Here is an 11,657-nt window from a genome sequence, read left to right as displayed (position 1 = left end):
TTTGTAAGCTTTGTTCCCAATGGAAAAGACAGGATCTCTCTCTTCCTACCATAACATTGTCTGGTCCATTGTTGAACACCGTTCTTACTGCACGCCAATTTGTGCCTGCTTCATCTGCCATAAAACCCCTGAAGTTGGTGGGAAGGCAACCATTCCGCAACAGAACATCATTCATCATCTCCCAAAATAAAGTTTGGGAAGTGGTATCTTTTTCCTTCATCTTGCATATAGCTATGGTTTGCATCTCTTGCACTCTATCAAATCAAATGTACATGTGTAACATTAATAAATAGAATTTCAGCACACTATTAAATTGAAGTAGTAAAACACACTTATGTTGGATCATAGACATGTGCTGCCATTGTTGTCCAACCCACCACCCTTCTAACATGGTCAAAGCACACCCAACTGTGTCGTAGATCCCCAAGACCATCCCGTCGCATTCTATTAACTAATTCTACTCCAGACCCCGAACCTGTAGTTGACATTTTGAAGATGTGCGATCTTGCATTGGGTAGCATGCTCTGTCCTGGAAATAGCATTCCTTGCATATATGGGTAAGCACATGCGTTTTTCAACTTTAGTAATTGAGTCTCTATGCCCCCTCCATTCCTTATTGTATTTGCTTCTCTCACCATTTGATGGAATCTGCAATATTCATCATAAATCATTTGTCTTTAACGGTCATTTAATACAATAAATATAGTTCATACAAAGTACCTGTTTGATTGAACAAGGGGTCTCATCTCTTCAAGAATTGAGAGCAATTCCACATTATTCAACGGTCCTCCATTTTCCCTAATGACTGCACCTAAAACCATTTGCTTTGCTAAGTGCAATTGAATGTGCCATGGACCAGTAGTTGGAACCTCTGACATTACACGCTCCACCAAAGTCCTAGTTCTTTTTATTGCTGATCTCAAAACCCCCTTTGCTACAGGATGATTGTGAGTGCCTTGATGTATAAACAACCTTGTTTTGTTGCCTTCTGTCAAGATGTAATACGCAACACATTCACAATATCTTAACAAAGAGGCGACATCTCCACAATGAAAACATGCCAAAGTTCCTGCGGCCAAGCTTGTCATTCCCTCTGAAGCAATAGGGGAGAGCACTTTCCCTCTCCAGGCGGTCTCATTTGGCTGACCCGACAGAGCTTTGATAGGGCATTCCTGATTACTGCAAATAAGATGGCCCACACACTTGCTTCTTCTTACCGTTGCTGGAAAAGACATTCTTGTAGTCACAGGTTTCACCCAGACATGACCGTCATATTTTTGCTCCATTCCTTCCATTGATTTATTTGAACTTGCAGGAGGCAGCTCGTAAACACAGTTGCCATTAAATTGTTGTGGAATCTTGTCTACACGGTCAACGCTACTAGAAAGTATCATTGTTTCTAGCATTTTGTATTTTTTCTGGCTTGACAAAATGAAATGCAAAATACTTTCGTGACATTCACTTTCCTTCTCTTTAAGTTTATTAGCTTGTTCTTTATTTATGGAATTGCTATTAGAGAAATCTGGAGTATTTTGGTTTGTTGGTGCTCTATCATCTTCTATTTTAAGCTCTTGTACTTCATCAGAATCACTTGAAATGTCTTCAATAATAATTTGACCACTACACACATCAGTGGGCAAATTTAGAGGTTTAGGGTTCTCCCTTAAGAGTAGATAATCTAAAGTCAATGTTGAGTCTAGTACAAACACTTGTTCGTCACCCAATAAAACCCCTCCATCTATTGGTACTCGTAGCTCTTCATCAAAACCACCAACTAGTGGAAACAACTTGCTATGTCTATCACTGTCATAATTTTTGGGATTGATAATGGCATATCTAGAAGATGAAACTATCAAAATGGGTGAAGACATTAACGAATCCAAGAAAAGGCGCAAAGTCTGAGACATCCTTGATAAATTCGTACGTTAAAGCATAATTTTTCCTTCCCTAGACACTTATATTTATAGGAATTGGTAAGTGCATGCCAAGAGAGGAATACTATAGCCCTTAGATGCTCACTACCTTGTATAATACTTTGCAAAACCACATTGGTAATTGCATGCTGGTATTTGGTTTTATAACATGACACATGTGCACAATTGTTGGCCCCATTCTTGAGTATTGAGTTGCATGGTGCATTTTGAACCTTGGTCTATGACTATTGCACATCCAAAAAATGGCTCAAAGCCCTACTTTTTAGTCTATGGCTTTTGCACTTTGTTTATTGGAATCTTAATAGCTATGTCTTGAGTAATTGAGTGATTGAAATCTTTAACTTGAGAAACAATTTGTGTGTGTGTGTGTGTGTGTGTGTGAGTGTGTGTGTGAGAGAGAGAGAGAGAGAGAGAGAGAGAGAGAGAGAGAGAGAGAGAATGAGAGAGAACGAGAGACAACTCTTGTGCAATCATTATGCTATTGTAGAATATGAAAATGGAGGTACTAATAGCAAACCTTTATTTTTTGGCAACATACCTCTAGGCATTTTTTTAGTCTCTTTTGTAAAAGATTGAATAATCAAACTAAGTGTTAGAGTTTGCAACGCTAATCATTGCCTTGTACCATTCTTTGCAAACTTATTATGTACCATTCATATTATGTTGCGTATATTATAAATATTTCTAATTATATTCAAAGGTATTGATGGAACCCCTACTGCCTATGATGCTAACATTTGTCTATTGAATAGGATTAGCATATTTATGAGTTGTATAGGCCATAGCCGGAGGGATGTGTTTTTATGCTCCAAACAATAATTCGTGACAAATGATGTTAGCATCTTTTTGTGCTCTAGTTTCCCTTATGGGAAAAGAGGCCATTTCCTTAAGTTTTTTCCTTGAAGGTACGCATCATCATGAGCTTCCGTGTCACAAGCTGGGGCGCATAGCGCCCCAGCTTGTGACACAGAAGCTCATGATGATGGGTACCTGCTGTCCTCATATTGCCAAGAAAGGTCCAATATAATGAAAGAGTTGCAAGCTACCAAAAGTACTAACATAGATTTGAAATGCATATTAGATAGAGAAAAAGAATTGCATGATGATGGGTACCTTAAAGGAAAGCAAGTTATTGCATATCTCTCATCTCTCTCATATCATGTCCAATGGCTTTAAGTCCACCCAGTCCCACTGCCCTCAAAGATGCCACACAAAAGCCTCATCCTAATCCTATTGTATCTTTGTAGGAAGAGGATGTCTTGAGGTGATCTAGGAAGAAGATGTCTTGAAGTGATCTAGTCTTGTGTTTTTCCTTCAAGGTACCCATCATCATGAGCTTCTGTGTCACAAGCTGGGGCGCTATGCGTCCCAGCTTGTGACACAGAAGCTCATGATGATGGGTACCTTAAAGGAAAGCCTCTATATGAGGTCTATATGAGGAAAGCCTCTTTTGTAATCAGTTCTTAATACTCTTGAAGACAAGCAATTTAGTCAATTTTAGAATAGCCCCTTTTGCACCTAGGATGAACTGCCTTGTTGCAAAGCATTATTACCTTGTAGTTATCAAGTAGTTGTCAAGAGTATTTGCTATATCAATTAGAGAAAATAGAGCTTCAAAAATGGAAAACATTTATAGGGCTCATGATAAGGGCCAAGAACTTGGCAAGCAAATCTTTGAATTCTCTAGCAGACTCCTTGGGGAGAAAGTGGGCAGAGTAGGTCATCTCTAAGTTATTGCATATCTCTCATCTCTCTCATATCATGTCTAATGGCTTTAAGTCCACCCAGTCCCACTGCCCTCAAAGATGCCACACAAAAGCCTCATCCTAATCCTATTGTATCTTTGTAGGAAGAGGATGTCTTGAGGTGATCTAGGAAGAGGATGTCTTGAAGTGATCTAATCTTGTGTTTTTCCTTCAAGGTACCCATCATCATGAGCTTCTGTGTCACAAGTTGGGGCGCTATGCGCCCCAGCTTGTGACACAAAACCTCATGATGATGGGTACCTTAAAGGAAAGCCTCTATATGAGGTCATTATGAGGTCTATATGAGGAAAGCCTCTTTTGTAATCAGTTCCTAATACTCTTGAAGACAAGCAATTTAGTCAATTTTAGAATAGCCCCTTTTTCACCTAGGATGATTTGCCTTGTTGCAAAGCATTATTACCTTGTAGTTATCAAGTAGTTGTCTAGAGTATTTGCTATATCAATTAGAGAAAAGGATCTTCTCAATTCCCTTCAACAAGAAGTACAAGCACTAAAACTATAGAGGTCAATTCACAAGGAGAAGGCATCTACTTGCCCAAGTAAAAAAATTTCAAAGCTAGTGGAAGATAGAGGTTTTCTTTTGAAGGAAAGCTGGGGCGCATAGCGCCCCAGCTTCCTTAACAACAATCACCAACTGACATCTATATGGGGCATACCAACTGATGTCTATATGGAGCACCCAAGCTGTCTATATGGGGCATACCACGTCTATAAATAGACCATGTTGGGGATTAGAACCACAAAGAAAGCCGAATTGTGATCTACAAACCATAGCTTGAGCAGATTTGTGAGCCAGGTACCCTTCATCATGCGTTTTTCCCTTGATGTGTGTTTCCCTAGATGTGTTTTTTTATTGAAGGTACCTTCAAGAAAGCTTCAGGGCTTCACATGAGCAGAAATTTCCTTGTGTTTTTCCCTTGATGGTACCCAACATCTAGAGCTTCTGTGTCACAAGCTGGGGTGCATAGCGCCCCAGCTTGTGACACAAAAGCTCTAGATGTTGGGTACCATCAAGGGAAAAATAGAAGCTTGTTACACAGTCTATGTCCATGGTGAATCTATGAAATTTTGGTGTAGTGAATTGTCTAGGCTGCTCTTAAACAAAATGAATGGCCAAGCCATCAGGCATCACCTCACAGCCCAAGGCTGGTCCAGAAAGTGTCCACCAAGCAGCCACTTGCCATGTATGGACACACCCCCCCTTCCCCTGGCACATAAGCAAGGCCAAAAGGCAAAGAGTCCATAGCCAAATCTACTGAGCCTAAGGGCATTTCCATAAGCAATATCGTTGTGTCTCTAGCAGGTGTCCAAATCTGCTACATGTTGGGGGAAAGCCACTATACGAAAGCCTTGATGTGTGTTTCCCTAGATGTGTTTTTTTATTGAAGGTACCCATCAACTAGAGCATTTGTGTCACAAGTTGTTGATGTGTTTTTGCCTTGATGTGTTTTTTTATTGAATGTACCCATCAACTAGAGCATCTGTGTCACAAGCTGGGGCGCATAGCGCCCCAGCTTGTGACACAGATGCTCTAGTTGATGGGTACCTTCAAGAAAGCTTTAGGGCTTCACATGAGAAAAAATTTCCTAGTGTTTTTCCCTTGATGGTACCCAACATCTAGAGCTTCTTTGTCACAAGCTGGGGCGCATAGCGCCCCAGCTTGTGACACAGAAGCTCTAGATGTTCGGTACCATCAAGGAAAAACAAGTAAGGTTATCATACTCAAACCCCAAAACAAGTAAGCATATCCATTGTTCCACTTTGGTTTGGCAAAACACAATAGCCTACGACAGCCAAGACAACACTCATGTTGATTAAACTCAAAGTATGACTTGCTATGACAATTTTTCAGTAACAATAACACAAAATGGTACCTGTGGCCTTGTAGATTTGAGGATTCTCATTAACATTTGTGAAAACAAACATCTCATTAGTTCCCTGCATATATATTACACATAAGCAACTTGATTGGGTGGAACAGCTTTAGAAAGGATGAAAGTAGGCAAGAGACTTGCCAAAAACTTCCTCTTGGTTGTGGGCTTCAGAGCTACAGTCAAAAGCCCACAAAAAGTAGCCCCATGGAAATCTCCAGCCACCTGAAATCCATTATCTAGAAAGGAAAAAAAAGAAAACAACACCCCTTCACATCATCAAAGAGAAAATCAAAGGTCATGAAGAAGGATCCATCAACGCTAAGAAAGAAAATAGATAGAACAATCAAAAGAAGAGTTGCTTATGTTAGAGAATAACCTTACAAGCAGGCTTTAAATAACTGTGTGCTAATTAACTCTTCCTGACAAGTAAGCTTCCTAAACTAAGCATTACTCGTGAGTACAAAAACTCAAAAGAAAGCTGCTTCTGCATGATTGAGCACTTAGAACAGAAACTGCATAGCTTTACTCAAAGCTACTAAAAGACACAGCTTGAAGGCACACCCAAATAAAGCTAGGAGTATTTAATACCATTCATGCCTTTGATAGACATTCATGTATTTAATACTTTGAGAGTTTCATAAGCTTGTCCATTCATTTTTATGATGGTGTAATGAATTGTCTAAGCTTCATGTTACACAGAGTTTTTATGATGGGTACACAGAAGCAAGCTTCTTGATAGGTTCCTATGTTGATTCTAGAGTTGGGAGCTGAAAAGGCACCCATCATCATGAGCTTAAAAGGCCTTGCCTGTCCAGTTTGGTAAGTTTGGGATCTTTAAAACATATGGAGGCACCCATCAAAATGAGACTTCATGATGTTTTTTTCTGGAAGGAACACATCATCATGAGCTTCTGTATCACAAGCTAGGGCGCATAGCGCCCCAACTTGTGACACAGAAGCTCTAGATGATGGGTACCTTCCAGATAATGAGACGTCATGAAGTTACCCATCATCATTATTGTCCTAAAGTGATGATCAATAGGATGCTCTTACCTTTAACTTTCGGATTGCAAAGAGTTTCATGCATACTTCAATTGTCTTAAGCATTCTTCATTGAACTCTTACAATGTTGTGCGCTAATAGTCTTGGGTGATGACCACACTTGAGTCTTTACGACCACCTACACAAGATACACAAAGGACTTGAACAAGAGAAAGGCATGAACAAGTGCATCTAAACATGTCAGCTTAAGAGTTATTGGCTTGATTCATCATTATCTTAGAGGTTTTCACCACTATTTAGGTGGTTTCCACCATTATTTTGGTGAATATTGTATTGTCTTCATTTTAAGGTGACAATTCTAATGTTGTTTCCCACCATGTAAGTTCTAAGCATATGTGGATCCAATAGATAGTTGAGTATGTTGGTTTCGCTAATATATATATGGTTTCTACTACTATAATGTTGGTCTCCACCAACGTGTTGGAGGTTTCCACCACCCAATGTGCAATCTTTGCTTGCATAGGATGGCAAGAAAGGTGCAAAATAAATCTTGACCCAAATTATTTTTTTCTCCAATATTTCCAAATAGTCTAGAGTGTTGCCTTGGTAAGTTAAAAAGATCTTGGAGTTTGTGGTGGTGCCAATTTATTAGTAGAGACTAATATATAGATTTTTGGAGGCCTTCTATGAACCTTTTTGTGTAACCTTTTGAGGCCTTTGCATTTGATTTCTACATACCTTTTTATGTCTTGCAGGAAGCATATTTACACAAAACCTTACCTACAATGGCTCCTCGTAAGGCGAACACTATGTTGAATGCAACCGTGGAATTTGTTCACAACAAACAAGGCATTGGGCGGGGAAAGGTTTTGAAAGTCTCAAATCTAGATGTTCTACATGGTACTAGGCTACCAAAAGGTTGCTATGGAGTTGCGGTGATCTCCGTATATGGAGGAAAAGATGCTCCATTACCACATCTCGTGCCAATGGAAGACAATATCAAAACACTAAAGGAAGCAATAAATACCACTATTGCATGGCCAAAAGAAGACTTGGTATACTTCTTATTTAGAAACATTAGTTTTATGCAGTTCTTTTGTGGTTCAATATGCTAATGTCTTTTCTTGAATTTTTCAAATGATAAACTAGACTGTGGTAGGCGACATTCCTACTACAACAGAGAAGAAAGCCATTGTGCAAAAGAAAGAGAAGTCTAAAGGTAAAGTGTCAATTGATCAAGGGGAATTGTCACAAAAACCCACGGTCCATGTGGAATCTGATGAGGAGATAAACCAAGAGGAAATAGATGCATATATCGAAGAAGGGGAGAATGCAAGGGGGGAGTTCCCTATCAACAAAGATGTCACCTTGCGTCAAGATGTGCTTGCAAACCATCTAGCAGAACTTCTTGTAAGTCTTGTGAAGATGTTAATTACTAACATTAGAGTATTCAAATATGTAATTTTCCATCACTTTTTTTTAGGATAAAAGAGAAAAGCAAATGCCTCTTCCATGGGTTCCTTTATGTTGATTACTTCAGCTAGAGAAGGCATGGCAAGTCAGTTGGGATTCGGAAAGAATCAAACCTCTACAAGATAACTTTTTGGTGGAAGGCTATTATGAGCCAAAAGGCTTTTTCATTTGCTCGGAAGAGGCTCCAGGTTTCCCACCACAAGACATTTCGGAGGACTTACGAGCTGGATGGGATGATGTGTGGAAGCAATTAGATGAAGACTTTGAATCAGAAATTGTGGGCACATGCTGGAGTGATCTTTCAAGAAAGATGCTGTATACATGGGATGGAAACCATCGCTTGTCTGCTTGGACAGGAGTATTAAAATTATGTAAGTCTATTTATTCAAATGATTTTTCAAGCAATGAGTGGAATCTCAAAAAGTTCAATGTTGGTGCAGCCCCAGCCTATCAAAAAGATGTGTATCTCCATCCTCGTGTGAGCGTGCAAATTGTTAATGTTACTCACAAAAATGAGATGGACATGCTTAGTATTGTTATGCGAATAAACAGGTACTTGTTGTTGATTGTTTGGGCTTAATAAATAGATTTATTTCTTACTTAATGGATTTTTCATGTCTTTATAGATTGAATGATACAAGCTTTGTAAAGACGAATTATATAGATATATTGTGGCTTGTACGTGGTTTTGGTACTTCTTCCAAAGAGGCACTGTTGAAACAAATCCCTTATACAGTGTATAGCTGGTTGCAAAAGGATATAGATAAAAAAGTGGGCAAAAAAGCGTATAATGCACCAGTGGTAGTAATGTTGCAATTGTTGCATCTAGTAAGTGCTATTCTATCTTGCCCTATCTAATAGATATCAATTTCACATGTAGTATTTAAGTTTGAATTCATTTTGCAGGATAAATACACTTTGGCATTGAAAGCGCTTCAAGCTGAAAGAAACAATATGCTACCAGTAGAATTTGAGAAAAAATACAAAAAAGTTTTTTTTGAAACTGACGGGCCAAGCCGCCGGACTACAAAACAAGCCCTTGTCATAGTTGATCCGTGCATTGGACATGAATGGTGGAGGTAATTGTGCATGATTTATCCAAAAACTATTTGAAACACATTCTGAAAGCTAAAAGATTAACATTGCAGGGTTCTCCACTCTATTGATTGGCAAGGACGTCCAAAATGGTTGACAGAAGAGCGATTGTATGCCTTAGCATGTGCAGACCTATCGAACGATAGGAAAGTTTTCATATTGAGAGCATTAGCATCAACCGACGCAGCAAATATAAAGAGGATAGAAGCACCGCAAACATGTACGGTTGATTTTGATGGAAAATTTTGACATTCATACATTATAAGTATTTGTTGTTTTGTGTAATTTTGTGTTGTTTTTTTGTGAAGCGGACCATGTCTCTTTTCGAGAGTGGATTTGGGTTGAGGTGTTATGGTCAACCATAGAGCGGAATGGTTTGGATTTGTACCTCAACACAAGTGACCTCCACAAACACATTGGCCCTGGTGAAAATTTTGAAGACTATATGGAGGCGTGCAAAGAGGTCCATAGAAAAGATGCTTTCTCCTATGAATTAGGAATATTCAAATCTAAGGGAAAGCAAGATGGTGCAGATGTGAAGAAGTTTTTTGGAATGGCTGCTTATTGTTGTGTTTGCAAGTAATATAATTTTTGGTTCCAAATTTTTGAAGTTATTAAGCATGCATATAAAAAGAGTAGAATTAAACTTTTGCTGTAAATTAGATGGCTGTTAGGAAGAGGGCTCAGTGCACATCTCGCACAAAAGTTTTTTGCGGTGTTGGACCCCTCTCATAAAGACTGTGTCTTTACGACGGTGCAACTTGCAAGAAATTTCAATAAGCCCATTTATAAATCTCTTCCATGGTTCATGGAGTATCCAGAGGGAAAATTTGCAACAGATGGGGAACTAAGGCACAATTCCGTTGTGCAAGAGAGAGCGGAACGTGTTAACAAGCAAGCAATAGTACTGCATGTGCCACAAAGTACTCAGGAGGTGGGAGTAGTACATAGCCAGCCTACTGCTTCTAATATAATTGAAGACCGTGTGGAGGATACAACTCAAAGTAGCCAGCCATCGCAACAAGCAGAGGCTATACCTCCACAAATTGGCAAGAAACAAAGTAAGTTCAATATTTCTTTTGGTAAAATAACATATTTTGTAATTGGGAAGTTGAGAGTTGATTGAATTTCGAGGGTGTTTTTTTACAGAGTACATCAAAATGACACCGACCGATGGTGAGATGAAAGAGTTCTCAAAGAGTCTTGAAGAGCATATAGGAGCAAGTTCCGATGTTATGCTAAAATATGCAGGGAAAGGTGAATTTTTATTGAAAGGAGTGAAGTTGTCCTGTTGGTTTAAGTAAACAACAGTGTTGTAACAAAAAATGATTGTTTTTTTGAAGGTTTTGATGGTGGGAGCATAAATATAGGTCACATCAATGAAACTGTAGACACAACCACCAACAAAGAGAATATTCTTTCAATTGTGGACAAGCATTGCTAGTTGAAAGGTCACATCACGCAACGAGAAGGGGAATGGGTGAATGCGTCGATCTTAGTAGCATACATTTTTGTGCCTACAAATGAAGCTATCTATGGAATTACATCTCAAGAAGTGCCCAAATGGAATCAAATGGAAATGCAAGAATTTGGGACAGTTGCAAGATTAATCCATGCAATTGTGGAAGATAGCGGAATTTTTGTGGTTGTGTGCACACCAAACTAGCATAAAATGGTTTGGAGTATGGAAGGTGCTGCTAGGTGGACAGAGGACCATGTGACCATGGCAGTATGCAAAGTGCCAATCTACAAAGCGACGCCATTGACAAAGCAATCCCTTCTCATATCGGTGTGGAAAAAAATATATGCACCCATAGAGCTTGATATAAGAAAACCAGAAGAAGATACATGGTTTGATAACCATGTAGAAGAAGACTGGACTATTAAAGATGGGCAACCGTTAAGAGGTACTAGAAATTAAAAAGTATAAGAAGAATGATATTTTTTCTATGCTTTTTAAAGATGACACTTAGAATTGTGAATTGTTATTGTAGGTGGCTTGGAGCGTGGACATTGTTTTTTATATCAGCTTTTGAAGGTGTACACAAAAAGAAATGATGTGGTGGTGCAATATGGAGGCAATAATGGTGTTTTTTCTTTGTTGGGGAGTCAAATGGGCCGATTCATGCTGATTTTGGAAAAATATGAAACTTTTTGTCAAGAACTTCCACTAATATTGCAAGCCGAAGCTAAAAAGCTGAACAGTAGAAAAGCTGTGGAAGAAACACCTGAAGAAGATTAGAATACTCCCGTTTCCCACTTGTTTACATGCCCTTCTAAAATGTAACAAAGATTTGACTCTGTAAACCAAGCCTATTTGGATGTAATAAGATCTTTTCATTACACTGACATCATTCAAATTTTGTTACCAACATGTGTATTGCCAAAGAGATGTGTGTGTGTGCAAGAGAGAGAGAGAGAGATGGAGAGTGTGTTTGTGCCATAGAGTGACCATGTGTGTGTGCAAGAGAAAGCATGTGTACATGAAAATATTGATGTGTACTTGGTTGCTT

The 11,657-nt window shown here is 39.0% G+C and overlaps 2 pseudogenes; both read left to right on the top strand.

The window, feature by feature from the left end:
- The first annotated feature begins 7,361 nt into the window (after positions 1 to 7,361).
- Positions 7,362 to 8,977, top strand: LOC148039354 (uncharacterized; annotated as a pseudogene).
- A 1,643-nt stretch (positions 8,978 to 10,620) lies between these two features.
- On the top strand, positions 10,621 to 11,386 carry LOC148039353 (uncharacterized; annotated as a pseudogene).
- Positions 11,387 to 11,657: the final 271 nt, after the last annotated feature.

This window comes from Lygodium microphyllum, chromosome 3 (assembly GCF_053477565.2).
Source record: "Lygodium microphyllum isolate KBCC chromosome 3, Lygodium_microphyllum_v1.1.10, whole genome shotgun sequence".
NCBI classification, from domain to species: Eukaryota; Viridiplantae; Streptophyta; class Polypodiopsida; order Schizaeales; family Lygodiaceae; genus Lygodium; species Lygodium microphyllum.
The sequence above is the reverse complement of the archived record's forward strand: the minus strand, read 5'-3'. Positions and strand labels throughout refer to the sequence as shown.